At 47.2% G+C, this 21,656-nt stretch overlaps 1 protein-coding gene across 1 annotated transcript in view; it reads right to left on the bottom strand.

Annotated features, from left to right (window-relative positions):
* The window catches only part of CAPN9 (calpain 9), a 283,180-nt gene that overhangs the window by 233,649 nt on the left and 27,875 nt on the right, over nucleotides 1-21,656 (bottom strand). The gene's annotated exons all lie outside the window — the stretch shown is intronic.

The following is a 21,656-nucleotide window of genomic DNA, read 5'->3' as shown; positions in this document are numbered from 1 at the left end:
TGAAATAATTCCACACCGAAGAGGTGATTTTTTTTTGTATTTTGACCAGGCATGTCAATGGCCATATTCGTCCCACGGACAACAGGTGTCTCCCCGGGTGCCTGACTTAAACAAACCACCTCACCATCAGAATCCTCCTTGTCAATTTCCTCCCCAGCGCCAGCAACACCCATATCCTCATCCTGGTGTACTTCAACAGTGACATCTTCAATTTGACTATCAGGAACTGGACTGCGGGTGCTCCTTCCAGCACTTGCAGGGGGCGTGCAAATGGTGGAAGGCGCAACCTCTTCCCGTCCAGTGTTGGAAGGTCAGGCATCGCAACCGACACAATTGGACTCTCCTTGGGGATTTGTGATTTAGTAGAACGCACAGTTCTTTGCTGTGCTTTTGCCATCTTAACTCTTTTAAGTTTTCTAGCAGGAGGATGAGTGCTTCCATCCTCAGGTGAAGCTGAACCACTAGCCTTGAACATAGGCCAGGGCCTCAGCCGTTCCTTGCCACTCTGTGTCATAAATGGCACATTGGCAAGTTTACGCTTCTCAGATGATTTTGATTTAGATTTTTGGGTCATTTTACTGAGCTTTATTTTTTGGGATTTTACATACTCTCTACTATGACATTGGGCATCGGCCTTGGCAGACGACGTTGATGGCATTTCATCATCTCGGCCATGACTAGTGGCAGCAGCTTCAGCACGAGGTGGAAGTGGATCTTGATCTTTCCCTATTTTACCCTCCACATTTTTGTTCTCCATTTTTTAATGTGTGGAATTTTATGCCAGTAATATATCAATAGCAATGGCCTACTACTATATATACTGCGCACAACTGAATTGCACCACAGGTATGGATGGATAGTATACTAGAGGACACAGAGGTAGGTAGAGCAGTGGACTACTGTACCGTACTGCTATATATATAGTTATACTGGTGGTCAGCAAAATTCTGCACTGTCCTCCTACTATATACTACAATGCAGCACAGATATGGAGCGTTTTTCAGGCAGAGAACGTATAATACTGGTGGTCACTGGTCAGCAAAACTCTGCACTGTGCTCCTACTATATAATACTGCTGGTCCCCAGTCCCCACAATAAAGCAATTAGCACACTGAGCACAGATATTTGCAGCACACTGAGCACAGTCAGATATGGAGCGTTTTTCAGGCAGAGAACGTAGATATTTGCACTTGCAGCACACTGAGCACAGATATTTGCAGCACACTGAGCACAGATATTTGCAGCACAATTTGCAGCCCACTGAACATAGAAACTGAGAGGACGCTAGCCACGTCCTCTCACGATCATCTCCAATGCACGAGTGAAAATTGGCGGCGACGCGTGGCTCCTTATATAGAATACGAATCTCGCGAGAATCCGACCGCGGGATGATGACGTTCGGGCGCGCTCGGGTTAACCGAGCAAGGCGGGAGGATCCGAGTTGCTCGGACCCGTGAAAAAAAAGGTGACGTTCGGGCGGGTTCGGATCCCGAGGATCCGAACCCGCTCATCACTAGTTGGGAGGTATGCTTTATACAGTCAAAACTCTGGTACAAACGTTAGTATGACAGAAAAGGCTCTGCCTCACCTGCCTCACCCCACCGCACGTCACTGACTCTAGGTGATTTTGAGCTCGAAGTAGCTCAAAATGCCAAAAGTGAGCTACTTTGAGCTCAAAATTGCCTAGTGTGTGTATGCACCTTTACATAGCTCTTCTGAGTTTAACACAGAGAGTTCACTTTAGCCCCTTCAATGGTGGGTTTTCAGTTTAAAAACTGGGAGTGTGTTTTTAAATTGGCGTGGGAGAGGGAGGTGCAGGGGGGGGGCGATGGACGGGGTAGGGCAACATTATCACCTGGCAATCACCCGCGGGGATTGCCAGCATTAGCGCTGATTCCCGGCTGCCTTGTGGCGCCCAGGAATCAGCATAAGCCATTTTACAGCTAAGCGCCCCCCCCCCAGCCAATAGGAGTCTGGGGGGCGAGCTAAACTCCTTAATAATGATGTTTCCATCATTTCTACCTACTGTAGAATACAGTCTTAAGGTGCATACACACTGGATGTTTTTGCCTAGTGTGTATGCTGAGCAATGATGTAAACATTGCTGGGCGAAAAATCGCACACACTGAACGATTTTCATCCGGCCCAGCGATTTTCACGGGAGGTGAACCACTTTCCACAGTAGGAGACTGTGGAAAGTGGTTCATTCAGCCAGTAAAGCACATCGACGGACAGCGGCAGCCAGCGATGATGCAGGAATGCGAATCAGCGCTCACTGCTCATCACCTGGCTAAACACTCTAGGTGATTTTGAGCTCAAAGTAGCTCAAAATGCCAAAAGTGAGCTACTTTGAGCTCAAAATCGCCTAGCGTGTATTAGAGATGAGCGGGTTCGGTTCATCGGAATCCGAACCCGCCCGAACTTCATGTTTTTTTTCACGGGTCCGAGCGACTCGGATCTTCCCGCCTTGCTCGGTTAACCCGAGCGCGCCCGAACGTCATCATGACGCTGTCGGATTCTCGCGAGACTCGGATTCTATATAAGGAGCCGCGCGTCGCCGCCATTTTCACACGTGCATTGAGATTGATAGGGAGAGGACGTGGCTGGCGTCCTCTCCATTTAGATTAGAAGAGAGAGAGTGAGATTGATTTGAGACAGAGACACTTGATTTACTGGAGCTTAGGAGTACTGTAGAGAGTGCAGAGTTTAGTAGTGACTGACCACAGTGACCACCAGACAGTGCAGTTTTATTTAATATAATCCGTTCTCTGCCTGAAAAAAACGATACACAGTGACTCAGTCACATACCATATCTGTGTGCACTGCTCAGCCCAGTGTGCTGCATCATCTATGTATATATCTGACTGTGCTCACACAGCTTATAATTGTGGGGGAGACTGGGGAGCAGTGCCAGTTATAGGTTATAGCAGGAGCCAGGAGTACATATTATTAAAATTAAACAGTGCACACTTTTGCTGCAGGAGTGCCACTGCCAGTGTGACTGACCAGTGACCTGACCACCAGTATAGTTAGTAGTATACTATATTGTGATTGCCTGAAAAAGTTAAACACTCGTCGTGTGACTTGTGTGGTGTTTTTTTTTTATTCTATAAAAAACTCATTCTGCTGACAGACAGTGTCCAGCAGGTCCGTCATTATATAATATATACCTGTCCGGCTGCAGTAGTGATATATATATATTTTTTATATCATTATTTATCATCCAGTCGCAGCAGACACAGTACGGTAGTTCACGGCTGTAGCTACCTCTGTGTCGGCACTCGGCAGTCCATCCATAATTGTATACCACCTACCCGTGGTTTTTTTTTCTTTCTTCTTTATACATACATACTACATCTCTTTATCAACCAGTCTATATTAGCAGCAGACACAGTACAGTAGTCCACGGCTGTAGCTACCTCTGTGTCGGCACTCGGCAGTCCATCCATAATTGTATACCACCTACCCGTGGTTTTTTTTTCTTTCTTCTTTATACATACATACTACATCTCTTTATCAACCAGTCTATATTAGCAGCAGACACAGTACAGTACGGTAGTCCACGGCTGTAGCTACCTCTGTGTCGGCACTCGGCAGTCCGTCCATAATTGTATACCACCTACCCGTGGTTTTTTTTTCTTTCTTCTTTATACATACATACTACATCTCTTTATCAACCAGTCTATATTAGCAGCAGACACAGTACAGTAGTCCACGGCTGTAGCTACCTCTGTGTCGGCACTCGGCAGTTCATCCATAATTGTATACCACCTACCCGTGGTTTTTTTTTCTTTCTTCTTTATACATACTACATCTCATTATCATCCAGTCTATATTAGCAGCAGACACAGTACAGTACGGTAGTCCACGGCTGTAGCTACCTCTGTGTCGGCACTCGGCAGTCCGTCCATAATTGTATACCACCTACCCGTGGTTTTTTTTTTCTTTCTTCTTTATACATACTACATCTCATTATCAACCAGTCTATATTAGCAGCAGACACAGTACGGTAGTCCACGGCTGTAGCTACCTCTGTGTCGGCACTCGGCAGTCCATCCATAATTGTATACCACCTACCCGTGGTTTTTTTTTCTTTCTTCTTTATACATACATACTACATCTCATTATCATCCAGTCTATATTAGCAGCAGACACAGTACAGTACAATAGTCCACGGCTGTAGCTACCTCTGTGTCGGCACTCGGCAGTCCATCCATAATTGTATACTAGTATCCATCCATCTCCATTGTTTACCTGAGGTGCCTTTTAGTTGTGCCTATTAAAATATGGAGAACAAAAATGTTGAGGTTCCAAAATTAGGGAAAGATCAAGATCCACTTCCACCTCGTGCTGAAGCTGCTGCCACTAGTCATGGCCGAGACGATGAAATGCCAGCAACGTCGTCTGCCAAGGCCGATGCCCAATGTCATAGTACAGAGCATGTCAAATCCAAAACACCAAATATCAGTAAAAAAAGGACTCCAAAACCTAAAATAAAATTGTCGGAGGAGAAGCGTAAACTTGCCAATATGCCATTTACCACACGGAGTGGCAAGGAACGGCTGAGGCCCTGGCCTATGTTCATGGCTAGTGGTTCAGCTTCACATGAGGATGGAAGCACTCAGCCTCTCGCTAGAAAACTGAAAAGACTCAAGCTGGCAAAAGCACCGCAAAGAACTGTGCGTTCTTCGAAATCCCAAATCCACAAGGAGAGTCCAATTGTGTCGGTTGCGATGCCTGACCTTCCCAACACTGGACGTGAAGAGCATGCGCCTTCCACCATTTGCACGCCCCCTGCAAGTGCTGGAAGGAGCACCCGCAGTCCAGTTCCTGATAGTCAGATTGAAGATGTCAGTGTTGAAGTACACCAGGATGAGGAGGATATGGGTGTTGCTGGCGCTGGGGAGGAAATTGACCAGGATGATTCTGATGGTGAGGTCGTTTGTTTAAGTCAGGCACCCGGGGAGACACCTGTTGTCCGTGGGAGGAATATGGCCGTTGACATGCCTGGTGAAAATACCAAAAAAATCAGCTCTTCGGTGTGGAAGTATTTCACCAGAAATGCGGACAACATTTGTCAAGCCGTGTGTTCCCTTTGTCAAGCTGTAATAAGTAGGGGTAAGGACGTTAACCACCTCGGAACATCCTCCCTTATACGTCACCTGCAGCGCATTCATAATAAGTCAGTGACAAGTTCAAAAACTTTGGGCGACAGCGGAAGCAGTCCACTGACCAGTAAATCCCTTCCTCTTGTAACCAAGCTCACGCAAACCACCCCACCAACTCCCTCAGTGTCAATTTCCTCCTTCCCCAGGAATGCCAATAGTCCTGCAGGCCATGTCACTGGCAATTCTGACGAGTCCTCTCCTGCCTGGGATTCCTCCGATGCATCCTTGTGTGTAACGCCTACTGCTGCTGGCGCTGCTGTTGTTGCTGCTGGGAGTCGATGGTCATCCCAGAGGGGAAGTCGTAAGCCCACTTGTACTACTTCCAGTAAGCAATTGACTGTCCAACAGTCCTTTGCGAGGAAGATGAAATATCACAGCAGTCATCCTGCTGCAAAGCGGATAACTGAGGCCTTGACAACTATGTTGGTGTTAGACGTGCGTCCGGTATCCGCCGTTAGTTCACAGGGAACTAGACAATTTATTGAGGCAGTGTGCCCCCGTTACCAAATACCATCTAGGTTCCACTTCTGTAGGCAGGCGATACCGAGAATGTACACGGACGTCAGAAAAAGACTCACCAGTGTCCTAAAAAATGCAGTTGTACCCAATGTCCACTTAACCACGGACATGTGGACAAGTGGAGCAGGGCAGGGTCAGGACTATATGACTGTGACAGCCCACTGGGTAGATGTATGGACTCCCGCCGCAAGAACAGCAGCGGCGGCACCAGTAGCAGCATCTCGCAAACGCCAACTCTTTCCTAGGCAGGCTACGCTTTGTATCACCGCTTTCCAGAATACGCACACAGCTAAAAACCTCTTACGGCAACTGAGGAAGATCATCGCAGAATGGCTTACCCCAATTGGACTCTCCTGTGGATTTGTGGCATCGGACAACGCCAGCAATATTGTGTGTGCATTAAATATGGGCAAATTCCAGCACGTCCCATGTTTTGCACATACCTTGAATTTGGTGGTGCAGAATTTTTTTAAAAACGACAGGGGCGTGCAAGAGATGCTGTCGGTGGCCAGAAGAATTGCGGGACACTTTCGGCGTACAGGCACCACGTACAGAAGACTGGAGCACCACCAAAAACTACTGAACCTGCCCTGCCATCATCTGAAGCAAGAAGTGGTAACGAGGTGGAATTCAACCCTCTATATGCTTCAGAGGTTGGAGGAGCAGCAAAAGGCCATTCAAGCCTATACAATTGAGCACGATATAGGAGGTGGAATGCACCTGTCTCAAGTGCAGTGGAGAATGATTTCAACGTTGTGCAAGGTTCTGATGCCCTTTGAACTTGCCACACGTGAAGTCAGTTCAGACACTGCCAGCCTGAGTCAGGTCATTCCCCTCATCAGGCTTTTGCAGAAGAAGCTGGAGACATTGAAGGAGGAGCTAACACGGAGCGATTCCGCTAGGCATGTGGGACTTGTGGATGGAGCCCTTAATTCGCTTAACAAGGATTCACGGGTGGTCAATCTGTTGAAATCAGAGCACTACATTTTGGCCACCGTGCTCGATCCTAGATTTAAAACCTACCTTGGATCTCTCTTTCCGGCAGACACAAGTCTGCTGGGGTTGAAAGACCTGCTGGTGAGAAAATTGTCAAGTCAAGCGGAACGCGACCTGTCAACATCTCCTCCTTCACATTCTCCCGCAACTGGGGGTGCGAGGAAAAGGCTCAGAATTCCGAGCCCACCCGCTGGCGGTGATGCAGGGCAGTCTGGAGCGACTGCTGATGCTGACATCTGGTCCGGACTGAAGGACCTGACAACGATTACGGACATGTCGTCTACTGTCACTGCATATGATTCTCTCAACATTGAAAGAATGGTGGAGGATTATATGAGTGACCGCATCCAAGTAGGCACGTCACACAGTCCGTACTTATACTGGCAGGAAAAAGAGGCAATTTGGAGGCCCTTGCACAAACTGGCTTTATTCTACCTAAGTTGCCCTCCCACAAGTGTGTACTTCGAAAGAGTGTTTAGTGCCGCCGCTCACCTTGTCAGCAATCGGCGTACGAGGTTACATCCAGAAAATGTGGAGAAGATGATGTTCATTAAAATGAATTATAATCAATTCCTCCGCGGAGACATTGACCAGCAGCAATTGCCTCCACAAAGTACACAGGGAGCTGAGATGGTGGATTCCAGTGGGGACGAATTGATAATCTGTGAGGAGGGGGATGTACATGGTGATATATCGGAGGATGATGATGAGGTGGACATCTTGCCTCTGTAGAGCCAGTTTGTGCAAGGAGAGATTAATTGCTTCTTTTTTGGGGGGGGTCCAAACCAACCCGTCATATCAGTCACAGTCGTGTGGCAGACCCTGTCACTGAAATGATGGGTTGGTTAAAGTGTGCATGTCCTGTTTATACAACATAAGGGTGGGTGGGAGGGCCCAAGGACAATTCCATCTTGCACCTCTTTTTTCTTTTATTTTTCTTTGCGTCATGTGCTGTTTGGGGAGGGTTTTTTGGAAGGGCCATCCTGCGTGACACTGCAGTGCCACTCCTAGATGGGCCCGGTGTTTGTGTCGGCCACTAGGGTCGCTTATCTTACTCACACAGTCAGCTACCTCATTGCGCCTCTTTTTTTCTTTGCGTCATGTGCTGTTTGGGGAGGGTTTTTTGGAAGGGCCATCCTGCGTGACACTGCAGTGCCACTCCTAGATGGGCCCGGTGTTTGTGTCGGCCACTAGGGTCGCTTATCTTACTCACACAGTCAGCTACCTCATTGCGCCTCTTTTTTTCTTTGCGTCATGTGCTGTTTGGGGAGGGTTTTTTGGAAGGGCCATCATGCGTGACACTGCAGTGCCACTCCTAGATGGGCCCGGTGTTTGTGTCGGCCACTAGGGTCGCTTATCTTACTCACACAGTCAGCTACCTCATTGCGCCTCTTTTTTTCTTTGCGTCATGTGCTGTTTGGGAAGGGTTTTTTGGAAGGGCCATCCTGCGTGACACTGCAGTGCCACTCCTAGATGGGCCCGGTGTTTGTGTCGGCCACTAGGGTCGCTTATCTTACTCACACAGTCAGCTACCTCATTGCGCCTCTTTTTTTCTTTGCGTCATGTGCTGTTTGGGGAGGGTTTTTTGGAAGGGACATCCTGCGTGACACTGCAGTGCCACTCCTAGATGGGCCCGGTGTTTGTGTCGGCCACTAGGGTCGCTTATCTTACTCACACAGCTACCTCATTGCGCCTCTTTTTTTCTTTGCGTCATGTGCTGTTTGGGGAGGGTTTTTTGGAAGGGACATCCTGCGTGACACTGCAGTGCCACTCCTAGATGGGCCCGGTGTTTGTGTCGGCCACTAGGGTCGCTTATCTTACTCACACAGCGACCTCGGTGCAAATTTTAGGACTAAAAATAATATTGTGAGGTGTGAGGTATTCAGAATAGACTGAAAATGAGTGTAAATTATGGTTTTTGAGGTTAATAATACTTTGGGATCAAAATGACCCCCAAATTCTATGATTTAAGCTGTTTTTTAGGGTTTTTTGAAAAAAACACCCGAATCCAAAACACACCCCAATCCGACAAAAAAAATTCGGTGAGGTTTTGCCAAAACGCGGTCGAACCCAAAACACGGCCGCGGAACCGAACCCAAAACCAAAACACAAAACCCGAAAAATTTCCGGCGCTCATCTCTAGCGTGTATGCACCTTTTCATAGCTCTTCTGAGTTTAACACAGAGTTCACTTTAACCCCTTCAGTGGTGGGTTTTCAATTTAAATCACCCGCTGGGATCGCCAGCCCCAGTGCTGATTCCCGGCTGCCTTGTGGAGTCTGGGTGGTGGGATAAACTCCATAATGGAGTATGCTGATTCCCTGGCACCGTGCACGCTGCACGCCTGTCCCAAGGGAGTCAGGAGGTAGTATGCCGGGAAATCTTCCAGGGTAGCCAGTGTTGGCTAGCCCGGAAGATTTCCACGCATACCACCGCATAGGTTAAATTCAGTTTTAAATGTATGTAAAACTACAGATGTGTGGCGGGCACTTTTCGTGTTTTTGTTTTGGTTCTGGTTTCATTCTCGTGTTTTGGAACTGGATTGGTTTTTCCAAAACCACCCTTTCGAGTTTTGGTTTATTCTGAACACCTCACTCCTCACAGTAGTGTTGTTAGGCCAAAAAGGTTGCACCGAGGTGGCTGTATGACTAAGCTAAGCGACACAAATGTGTGGCACAAACACCTGGCCCATCTAGGAGTGGCACTGCAGTGTCAGACAGGATGACACTTAAAAAAAAATAGTCCCCAAACAGCACATAATGCAAAGAAGAAAAAGAGGTGTAATGAGGTGGCTATATGACCAAGTTAAGCGACACAAATGTGCGGCACAAAACCCTGGCCCATCTAAGAGTGGCACTGCAGGGGCAGACAGGATGGCCCTTGAAAAAAAATAGTCCCCAAACAGCACATCATGCAAAGAGGAAAAAGAGGTGCAATGAGGTAGCTGGATGACTAAGCTAAGCGACACAAGTGTTCGGCACAAACACCTGGCCCATCTAGGAGTGGCACTGCAGTGGCAGACAGCATGGCACGTAAAAAAACAGTCCCCAAACAGCACATCATGCAAGGAAGTATAAAAGCAGCAATGAGGTAACTGGATGACTAAGCTAAGCGGCACAAGTGTGCGGCACAAACACCTGGCCCATCTGGGGTTGACACTGCAGTCCCACTGCACTAATGGCGAATACCGGATGCACGTCTAACACCAACATAGCTGTCAAGGCCTCAGTAATCCGCTTTGCAACAGGATGACTGCTGTCATATTTCATCTTTCTCGCAAAGGACTGTTGGACAGTCATTTGCTTAGTTGAAGTAGTACAAGTGGTCTTCCGACTTCCCCTCTGGGATGACGATCAACTCCCAGCAGCAACAACAGCAGCTGCGGCAGCACCAGTAGGAGGAAGTGGTTTTTGATCTTTCCCTATTTTATCCTCCAAATTTTTGTTCTCCATTATTTTTCTGGCGTTATATAACAAAATGCAGCAAAGGAGAGCATACCTCTACACCACACAGGGCAAACCCTGTAAAAATGATTTGGATTAAATATTAATAACCCCAATTATTTGGAGTAAATAATATAAAGCACAGGACATCACCACTAAACTTATATGGCAGCACCACTGGACTTGATTTATACGCCAGTACCACTGGATTTATATGGCAGTACCACTGGACTTATACGGCAGTACCACTGGACTTATATGGCAGTACCACTGGACATATACAGCAGTATCACTGGAATTATATAGCAGTATCACTGGAATTATACGGCAGTACCACTGGAATTATATGGCAGTACCACTGGACTGGATTTACACGGCAGTATCACTGGACTATTACGCCAGTACCACTGGAATTATACATCAGTATCACTGGAATTATACGGCAGTAACATTGGATTTATATGGCAGTATCACTGGATTTATTACGTCAGTACCACTTGAATTATATGTCACTAGCACTGGACTTATATGCCAGTACCACTGGAATTATACGGCAGTATCACTGGACATATATGGAAGTATCACTGGAATTATATGTCAGTATCACTGGCATTATATGGCAGTACCACTGGACATATACGGCAGTATCACTGGAATTATATGGCAGTACCACTAGACATATAAAGCAGTATCACTGGAGTTATATGGCAGTACCACTGGACTTATACGGCAGTACCACTGGACATATATGGCAGTATTTGTAAGATAAGTAAAGAGTCGCACAGACGCCTTCTTTTCAGTTCTGTATTCTCATATATAGTATCAGTCCTTTCCCTTTTATTCAGTAATATAGATAAGTACCTTATATGTATTGGGAGGTGCTCCTAGGAATGATGTAGATATAAAGGATCAAAAGAAAAGAAATTCCCTGTAATGTGCACACACGGACTTATATACTTTCTTAAAGTCAAATATCTTTATGATAGATGACCACAAATTCTAAAATATAACTTTTATTGTAATCATTAAAACATAAGTGAAATATAGTGCATGTGAAATAAATTGTGACAAAATAAATAAAGTGAATTAAAAAGCTTGGCCACTGTAATTGTGTATTTCTTCACTGTCTCCAGTATCTTAGAATAATGTTTCAATATTTGTAGCAATGCTAGTTGCTTAGGGGTATATGCAATTGCGGTCGAATTCCGGCTGGAATTCGACCGTTTTTGAATTCGACACAATTTGACAGTCAAAACCCTCCCGCCGGGACCCGAATTTGACATATTCAATAAATAACGGATTTGACAGTCCCACTGTCGAAAAACGGACCAATTGACGAATAGTGGGCGGCCTGGATTCGACTTCATGGACGGCACAAAGTGTTCAAAAAATCGTGAAAAAAATTGCTTGGGTTCCCCCCTCCTAAGCATAGCCAGCCTTGGGCTCTTTGAGACGGTCCTGGTTGTAAAAATACGGGGGGAAAAATGACAGGGGTTCCCCCGTATTTTAACAACCAGCACCGGGCTCTGCGTCTGGTCCTGGTGTAAAAAATACGGGGACAAAAGACGTAGGGGTCCCCCGTATTTTTCACACGAGCACCGGGCTCCACTAGCCAAGGAGATATTGCCACAGCCGGGGGACACTTTTATATTGGTCCCTGCGGCCGTGGCATTAAATCCCCAACTAGTCACCCCTGGCGGGGGTACCCTGGAGGAGTGGGGACCCCTTAAATCAAGGGGTCCCCTCTCTACAGCCACCCAAGGGCCAGGGGTGAAGCCCGAGGCTGTCCCCTCCCATCCAAGGGTGGTGGATGGGGGGCTGATAGCCATGTGTCAAAAAAAGAATATTGTTTCTTGTAGCAGAACTACAAGCCCCAGCAAGCCTCCCCCGCAAGCTGGTACTTAGAGAACCACAAGTACCAGCATGCGGGGGGGGGGGGAAACAGGCCCGCTGGTACCTGTAGTTCTACTACAAAAAAAATACCCAAATAAAAACAATACACACACACACACCGTGATAGTATAACTTTATTACATACATGCACACCAACATACATACATACTTACCTATGTTGACACAAAGAGTCGGTCCCCTTCTCCACGTAGAATCCACGGGGTACCTGTAAATAAAATTGTACTCACAACAATCCAGTATAGATCAGTCCTCTTCTTGTTTGTAATCCACGTACTTGGCAAAATAAAAAAACGGAAAACACGGACCACGCACTGAAAGAGGTCCCATGTTTATACATGGTTCCCTTTCCCCGACTGGTGGGACCCCTGTGACTGCTGTCAAAGAGGGTCCCTTCAGCCAATCAGGGAGCGCCACGTCATGGCACTCTCCTGATTGGCTGTGCGCGCCTGAACTGTCAGTCAGGCGGAGCACTCGAGATACAATGTAGCGCATAGGCGCTCCATTGTATCCAATGGTGGGAACTTTGCAGTCAGCGGTAGACCACAAGAGTGACCCCACATAACCTCGCGGTCTACCGCTGACTGCAAAGTTTCCACCATTGGATACAATGGAGCGCCTATGCGCTACATGTTATGATTCCAGCACTCTGGTCAGAGGAGATCTTATGGCAAGGACCGGAGCACTGGAACGGAATGCTGGGGAAGGGAGCAGGACGGGAAAATAGCCCCTGGCGCCCTAACTCTGTTGTCTCACCCGTGTTGTCAGAAATCCCCTGCGAGACTATGGTTTCTTGAGCCCTTGGCAGCCGCGTTTGAAGGGCGGATTATGTCTGCCCAACTTCGATGCCCCCCGGTCTTAATGAGAGACAAAGGGAAACCCGAGACAGGGTGATAACAAGAGGCCCTCTAACTAAACAACCAGGCCAGGGGCTAAGCAAACTCAAAACTATAATATGTGCGGAGAAACCGCCAGGGAAAAGGACAACCAAAATATCCACTTGTCCAATTCTCCTACCCGGCACCGCCGAGTACCAGAGAGGACTTGTGGAAGCGGAACCCTCCGCAAATGCTCCAAACACAAAATCTAAAAGGTAAAGCGGCTGAGCCGCAACACACGGCAGAGCCGCAACTCACGAACACCACTGGATATAAAACGGTGATCAGTCAGGACTCCAGGGAACCAAACGACCTCTTGGGATGAGATGACAACTCCCGAATACCGGACTTCTGAGGACTGGAATGACCGGATACAGCAGGACTGGAAACAGACTCTCAGCAAACAAAGGCAGCATGCAGGAAGCTATTACCGGCGTCTGTGAGAAGCCCTGGGAGTGTATTTAACAAGGAGTCCTCCAATCAGCTGCTAAAGGCTGATTAGAATAAATGCCGTGCAGCTGCCTTGCTGCACGGCCAGAGAGCAGGTGAATATCTTAATTTCCTAAAGCCTAGCAACGGGGAACGCGGTCCGCCAGTGGCGTCCCCGTTGCTAGGGTCCGTGCGGCTCAGCGCGCCCGGCGTCTAGCGTTGCTAGGGAGCCGGCGGCTGTACGCGCACGGCGTCTCTAGTTGCTAGGCGCCGGGCCGCGCAGACAAGCGGACCCCGGCGCCTAACAGTACCCCCCCCCTTGAGGAGGGGTCAAGGAACCCCTAAAGCCAGGTTTCTGAGGAAATTCACGAAAAAATGCCCTCTTGAGCCTCGGGGCATGAAGATCCTTATCCAGGACCCAAGACCTTTCCTCCGGACCATAGCCTTTCCAGTGAACTAGAAAATACAGCCGACCCCGGGACAATTTGGAATCGAGAACCTTCTCTACCAAGAACTCCTGTTGTCCCTGTACATCCACTGGAGATCTACCCTGAGAGATCTTCCGAGGAAATCTACTGGAAGAAACGTATTGTTTCAACAGGGAACAATGAAACGTATTTCCAATCCTGAGAGATCTTGGTAAACGTAACCGAAAGGCAACTGGGTTGACTCTTTTAATAATAAGAAATGGCCCAATAAATTTGGGTCCCAGTCTAGCCGAGGATTGTCGAAGCCTGATGTTGCGAGTCGACAACCACACCCTATCTCCCACCTTAAAAGTGCAAGGACGTCGGAGCCTGTCAGAAAATTTCTTCTCTCGAAAGGCCGCTTTTCTACTCATCTCCAGATTTAATTCGGATGAGGTTGTACGCTCCTCTAAGGTCAATTTTAGAAAAAATCACAGCATAACGTAACTGATCAAAGAGTACAGAAATCAACGGCAAAGGATAGGTGTTTTTAACTGAGATCTTATTCAGGGCTCTAAAATCAATGCAAGGTCTAAGCGAGCCATCCTTTTTCTCCACAAAGAAGAAGCCTGCACTTAAAGGAGATTTTGATGGTCTAATAAATCCTTTCTCAAGGCTCTCCTTTACATAATCATTCATAGCCGCAGTTTCTGGCCCGGATAATGCATATAATCTTCCCTTTGGCAATGCGGCACCAGGAATTAACTCAATAGCACAATCATAAGGCTGATGGGGAGGAGGAATGTCCGCATTGCCTTTGGAGAAAACATCAGCAAACTCCAGGTATTCCACCGGAATGAGTTCTGGAATGATAGCTGCTACTCTGACTGGAAACGTGATACATTCCTTATCACAAAAAGTACCCCATTGTGAAATCTCCCCCGACCGCCAATCAATGGTGGGATTATGAAAGGCCAGCCAAGGGTGACCCAGAACAACTGGAACTGCTGGGCAATGTGTAAGATAGAACTCGATTTTCTCGGAATGTAGAGCTCCTACTGTAAGTAGTACAGGGGGTGTACGGAGAGAAATAATCCCATTAGACAGCGGACTCCCATCTAAGCCATGCATGGTGACACACCTACCCAAAGGTAACTGAGGAATGCCTAAGGCCTTAGCCCAAGTTAAATCCATAAAGTTTCCTGCAGCTCCACTGTCAACAAAAGCCGACACCGAAGAACTGAGGCTGCCAAAGGAAACTTTAACTGGGACTAAAAGGGAGTTATTTGAGGAGATAAGCTGCAGACCTAGGTGAACCCCCTCACAATTCACCTGGTCAAAGCGTTTCCCGACTTGTTCGGACAATTACGAGCAAAATGTCCCTTACCCCCACAGTACAGACAAAGACCAGAATTTTGCCTTCTGGCTCTTTCTTCAGGAGACAGCCGGGAGAGACCCATCTGCATGGGCTCCTCTACGTCTTCAGGAATGGAATATACACACGGACTTGACCTTACAGGTGCTCCTTTTTCAGCCCTCCGCTCTCTGAGACGACGATCAATCTTAATAGAAAGCTCCATGAGTTTATCGAGAGTCTCAGGAGCGGGGTACTGAAGGAGACTGTCTTTTATAGACTCTGATAAGCAGAGGCGAAACTGACTGCGCAGGGCTGGGTCATTCCAGCCACAGTCGTTCGACCAACGGCGAAACTCCGTACAATAAACCTCCGCAGGATTTCTACCCTGTCTGAGAGCGCGCAACTGACTTTCAGCGGACGCCTCTCTATCAGGGTCATCATACAAGAGCCCTAAAGACTCAAAAAAAGCGTCAACTGACAACAATGCCGGATCCTCTGCTCTTAAACCAAATGCCCAGGTCTGAGGATCCCCCTGGAGCAAAGAAATAATAATCCCGACCCGCTGAGATTCAGTACCCGAGGAAGTCGGTCTTAAACGAAAATAAAGTTTACAGGATTCTTTAAAATTAAAAAACTCTTTTCTATCACCAGAAAAACGGTCAGGTAAATGCATCTTTGGTTCAGGGACTACCCTTGGGGAAGCTCGCAAAAGATCTTCCTGCGACTTCACCCGAAGAGAAAGATCCTGAACCATCTGAGTAAGTTCTTGAATCTGGCTGACTAAGAGCTGACCAGGATTTGGCCCTAAACCTGTTGGATTCATGAGGCCGATAAACTCTCACAAAACTGAATGAGAAAAAATTAAACCCCGTTTAATTTTAAGTTTTGGTATGGCCGGTAATAATGTTATGATTCCAGCACTCTGGTCAGAGGAGATCTTATGGCAAGGACCGGAGCACTGGAACGGAATGCTGGGGAAGGGAGCAGGACGGGAAAATAGCCCCTGGCGCCCTAACTCTGTTGTCTCACCCGTGTTGTCAGAAATCCCCTGCGAGACTATGGTTTCTTGAGCCCTTGGCAGCCGCGTTTGAAGGGCGGATTTATGTCTGCCCAACTTCGATGCCCCCCGGTCTTAATGAGAGACAAAGGGAAACCCGAGACAGGGTGATAACAAGAGGCCCTCTAACTAAACAACCAGGCCAGGGGCTAAGCAAACTCAAAACTATAATATGTGCGGAGAAACCGCCAGGGAAAAGGACAACCAAAATATTCACTTGTCCAATTCTCCTACCCGGCACCGCCGAGTACCAGAGAGGACTTGTGGAAGCGGAACCCTCCGCAAATGCTCCAAACACAAAATCTAAAAGGTAAAGCGGCTGAGCCGCAACACACGGCAGAGCCGCAACTCACGAACACCACTGGATATAAAACGGTGATCAGTCAGGACTCCAGGGAACCAAACGACCTCTTGGGATGAGATGACATCTCCCGAATACCGGACTTCTGAGGACTGGAATGACCGGATACAGCAGGACTGGAAACAGACTCTCAGCAAACAAAGGCAGCATGCAGGAAGCTATTACCGGCGTCTGTGAGAAGCCCTGGGAGTGTATTTAACAAGGAGTCCTCCAATCAGCTGCTAAAGGCTGATTAGAATAAATGCCGTGCAGCTGCCTTGCTGCACGGCCAGAGAGCAGGTGAATATCTTAATTTCCTAAAGCCTAGCAACAGGGAACGCGGTCCGCCAGTGGCGTCCCCGTTGCTAGGGTCCGTGCGGCTCAGCGCGCCCGGCGTCTAGCGTTGCTAGGGAGCCGGCGGCTGTACGCGCACGGCGTCTCTAGTTGCTAGGCGCCGGGCCGCGCAGACAAGCGGACCCCGGCGCCTAACACTACAGTGTATCTCGAGTGCGCCGCCTGATTGACAGCTCAGGCCCGCACAGCCAATCAGGAGAGTGCCATGTTGTGGCACTCCCTGATTGGCTGAAGGGACCCTCTTTGACAGCAGTCACGGGGGGTCCCGCCAGTTGGGGAAAGGGGTCCCATGTGTAAACATGGGACCCCTTTCAGTGCGTGGTCCGTGTTTTCCGTTTTTTTATTTTGCCAAGTACGTGGATTACAAACAAGAAGAGGACTGATCTACACTGGATTGTTGTGAGTACAATTTTATTTACAGGTACCCTGTGGATTCTACGTGGAGAAGGGGACCGACTCTTCGTGTCAACATAGGTAAGTATGTGTGTATATTGGTGTGCATGTATGAAATAAAGTTATACTGTCACGGTGTGTGTGTACTGTTTTTATTTGGGTATTTTTTTTGTAGTAGAACTACAGGTACCAGCGGGCCCGTTTTCCCCCTGCATGCTGGTACTTATGGTTCTCCAAGTACCAGCTTGCAGGGGAGGCTTGCTGGGACTTGTAGTTCTGCGACAAAAAGCAATATTTTATTTTGACACATGGCTATCTGCCCCCCATCCACCACCCTTGGATTGGGGGGACAGCCTCGAGCTTCACCCCTGGCCCTTGGGTGGTTGGAGGGGGGGACCCCTTGATTTAAGTGGTCCCCACTCCTCCAGGATACCCTGGCCAGGGGTGACTAGTTGGGGATTTAATGCCACGGCCACAGGGACCTATATAAAAGTGTCCCCCGGCTGTGGCATTATCTCTCTGGCTAGTGGAGCCCGGTGCTGGTGTAAAAAATATGGGGGACCCCTACGTCTTTTGTCCCCCATATGTTTTGCACCAGGACTGGATACAGAGCCCGGTGCTGGTTGTTGAAATACGGGGGAATCCCTGTCATTTTTCCCCTGTATTTTTACAACCAGGACCGGCTCAAAGAGCCCGAGGCTGGTTATGCTTAGGAGGGGGGACCCCACGCATTTTTTTTCAGGAATTTTAACACTTTTACACACTTTCCAACCTAAAAACATGCACTGATCTCTCCATATTACTGGAGTTTGTAAAAAAAAAAATATATATTCTTTTAAAAAAATCGATAAAATAATACTTGTGGCTCCTAAGGACAAACCAAGTAGATAATCCCTTCTAATATAAATAGATATGCTATTAGCAATAAAAAAAGCACAAAAAAATTCATGTTTTTAAAAATTTTTATTAGATCACGACAGGAAAATGAGGTGGAATGAAATTGACGAAATAACTGTCGAAAAGCACTGTTGTCGAATCGACATTCTTCAATTGAATATACTTTTGTCTAAAAGACGCATTTTAACATTGCAGACATGTCGAATTGAAAAAAAGTCGAATTGCCGAAAGTCGAAAATGAAAAGGCAGGTTTTTTGTTGAAAAGTACTGTATTGCATTGTCGAATCAAATTTGACAGGCTCTTTGTGTCGAAAATGACCCGTTTTTCGACATTTTCGTCAATTTGACCCCAATTGCATATACCCCTTAGTGTCTTGAAATGTATCTAGGAGTTTGTATAATTTGTATCTAGGAGTTGATAGCTCCTAAGTGTGATTTCATAGTACCACCACTATTATAATTTAACTCTGTGCTTGCAGTGTGCGCATCACTGACTAATAATGCACTCTTTGTTATAAATACTTAAGTGGTGGGCCATATAGTTTTATTAACCGAGGTGCCTACTAGTGTTCAGTATAGATAAATCAATTGTTGCTGCTTCGGGGAACAATATCCCTGTGCTGCTATCCTAAACATCTGACCAAATGATGAGTTGTGTGATTTAATTTTTCTTTTCCTTAGGCTCCCCTTAATCCTGTCTGACAGATGGATAGTCCACAAACAGTTAGGGCTTATTCACGTTCTCTCTAGGTGCTGAATGTGTATAACATTGATATTTGATAGTGCTCTATATTGTATGGCACTGGACTGTATTTATGATTACATTGATATATCAGCACTAATTACACACACATAATATATTATAAAGTTTTTGTGGCACATTCATCATACAGCTTTTATTCAATACTCATAATAGGACAGTTGTTTATTCAATGTAATGTTAGTACATATGCTTTTCATGTGTACGGTAGCACAGTGTGTTTAAACTGTAATTCTACCTATGCGCTGCGGTTCACACATCCACAGTATCACTGGGGCCGTACATGTCCCCTCAGTGTAGTGCTGCTCGCACACTGTGTGTCCATTTAATAGGGCCCACACACATACAGTCTTTCACAATAAAGCCCTAAAGCGGCATGGACCTAAATTTCCTTCACGCCGCGTGTATCAGCGGAAAGCCGCTGACCGTGGCTCCCGTGTGAGAGACCACCCGCGTGACTATATGGGCTGTATAGAGGCTGTCTCCGGTGTGGTGTGTGAGCGATGGCGCCCGTAGAGGCTGCAGCTTCTACTATAAACACGGGCACTTATTGTAAATACACACTTTACTAGACAGACAACATGTTAGGACAGTCGCTGAGCTAAGTGATAGATAGGACACATGGTATCTGCATCCGATCTCCTATATACGGCAGTATCACTGGACATATACAGCAGTATCACTGGACTGGATTTATATGCCAGCACCACTGGATTTATACGGCAGTGCCACTGGGCATATATGGCAGTATCACTGGAATTATATGGCAGTAACACTGGACATATATGGCAGTATCACTGGATTTATATGGCAGTATCACTGGACATATACGGTAGTATCACTGGACATATACGGCAGTACTACTGGGCTTATACAGCAGCAGAGGGACATCACCACTGGACTGATGCAGGACAACACAGCACCACTGCAATGGACTGAACTTATACAGCAGCACTGGACATATGGCAGCAGAGGACACCACCACTGTGACTGGACGAGTGGTCTTCAGTATGCCGGCGGTCGGCCGCCGGCAGATCGTAGTGATGCAGCAGAAGACATTACCACTGTACTGATGCAGGACAACACAGCACCACTGCACTGGAATTATACAGCAGCACTGGACATATGGAAGCGGAGGACACCACCACTGTGACTGGACTGATGCAGCATAAGACACTACACTGGACTGAGCAGCACAAGACAGCACTGGAATCACCACCCCACTTTCCCTCCCACACAGACACTGAGGATGCAGACACGTCCTCTCGCTACACTCTCCAATGCCGGAGTGAAAATGGCGGTGATGCGCGGCTCCTTATATGGAATCCAAAACCTGCAAGAAGCCGGCAGCATGATGATGACGTTTTGCCTCGTTCTTGTTTCCGACTCAGGCGGGAAAACCTGAGTCGGGCTCGGATCCAGACTCGGGTAGTGAAGTCCGGTAGGGTTCGGTTCTCAAGGAACCGAACCCGCTCATCTCTATGTAAAACAAAGATCCACTCTGTAAAACACCTGGACCCACAGACAGTTCCTAACTGCAGTCATATACTACAAAGCTCACAAATAGTTCTGGCAGAGCTTTACTGCACTTTTAAAATTCTGCTTTAAGCAGATAGTTTAAATACTTATACAAGCTGCAAAAATGAAACAGTGGTACTTTCTAAAACAATCCAATGTGTTACTGAGTGTGTTGACTATGGGGGTAATTCTGAGTTGATCGCAGCAGGAATTTTGTTAGCAGTTGGGCAAAACCATGTGCACTGCAGGGGGGCAGATATAACATGTGCAGAAAGAGTTAGATTTGGGTGGGTTATTTTGTTTCTGTGCAGCGTAAATACTGGCTGCTTTATTTTTACACTGCAATTTAGATTGCAGATTGAACACACCACATCCAAATCTAACTCTCTCTGCACATGTTATATCTGCCCCCCCCTGCAGTGCACATGGGCCCTCATTCCGAGTTGTTCGCTCGCAAGCGGATTTTAGCAGATTTGCTCATGCTAAGCCGCCGCCTACTGGGAGTAAATCTTAGCATCTTAAAATTGCGAACGATGTATTCGCAATATTGCGATTACACACCTCGTAGCAGTTTCTGAGTAGCTCCAGACTTACTCGGCATCTGCGATCAGTTCAGTGCTTGTCGTTCCTGGTTTGACGTCACAAACACACCCAGCGTTCGCCCAGACACTCCTCCGTTTCTCCGGCCACTCCTGCGTTTTTTCCGGAAACGGTAGCGTTTTTTCCCACACGCCCATAAAACGGCCTGTTTCCGCCCAGTAACACCCATTTCCTGCCAATCACATTACGATCGCCAGAACGATGAAAAAGCCGTGAGTAAAATTCCAAACTACATAGCAAATTTACTTCGCGCAGTCGCAGTGCGGACATTGCGCATGCGCATTAAGCGGAAAATCGCTGCGATGCGAAGATTTTTACCGAGCGAACAACTCGGAATGAGGGCCTTGGTTTTGCCCATTTGCTAACAAAGGGGGTAATTCCAAGTTGATCGCAGCAGGAAATTTTTTAGCAGTTGGGAAAAACCATGTGCACTGCAGGGGAGGCAGATATAACATGTGCAGAAAGAGTTAGATTTGAGTCGGTTATTTTATTTCTGTGCAGGGTAAATACTGGCTGCTTTATTTTTACACTGCAAATTAAATTGCAGATTGAACACACCACACCCAAATCTATCTCTCTCTGCAAATGTTATATCTGCCTCCCCTGCAGTGCACATGGTTTTGCCCAACT

The sequence above is a fragment of the Pseudophryne corroboree genome, chromosome 4 (assembly GCF_028390025.1).
Source record: "Pseudophryne corroboree isolate aPseCor3 chromosome 4, aPseCor3.hap2, whole genome shotgun sequence".
Taxonomy (NCBI): Eukaryota; Metazoa; Chordata; class Amphibia; order Anura; family Myobatrachidae; genus Pseudophryne; species Pseudophryne corroboree.
Note: the sequence above shows the minus strand (reverse complement) of the source record. Positions and strands in the feature narration are given on the sequence as shown.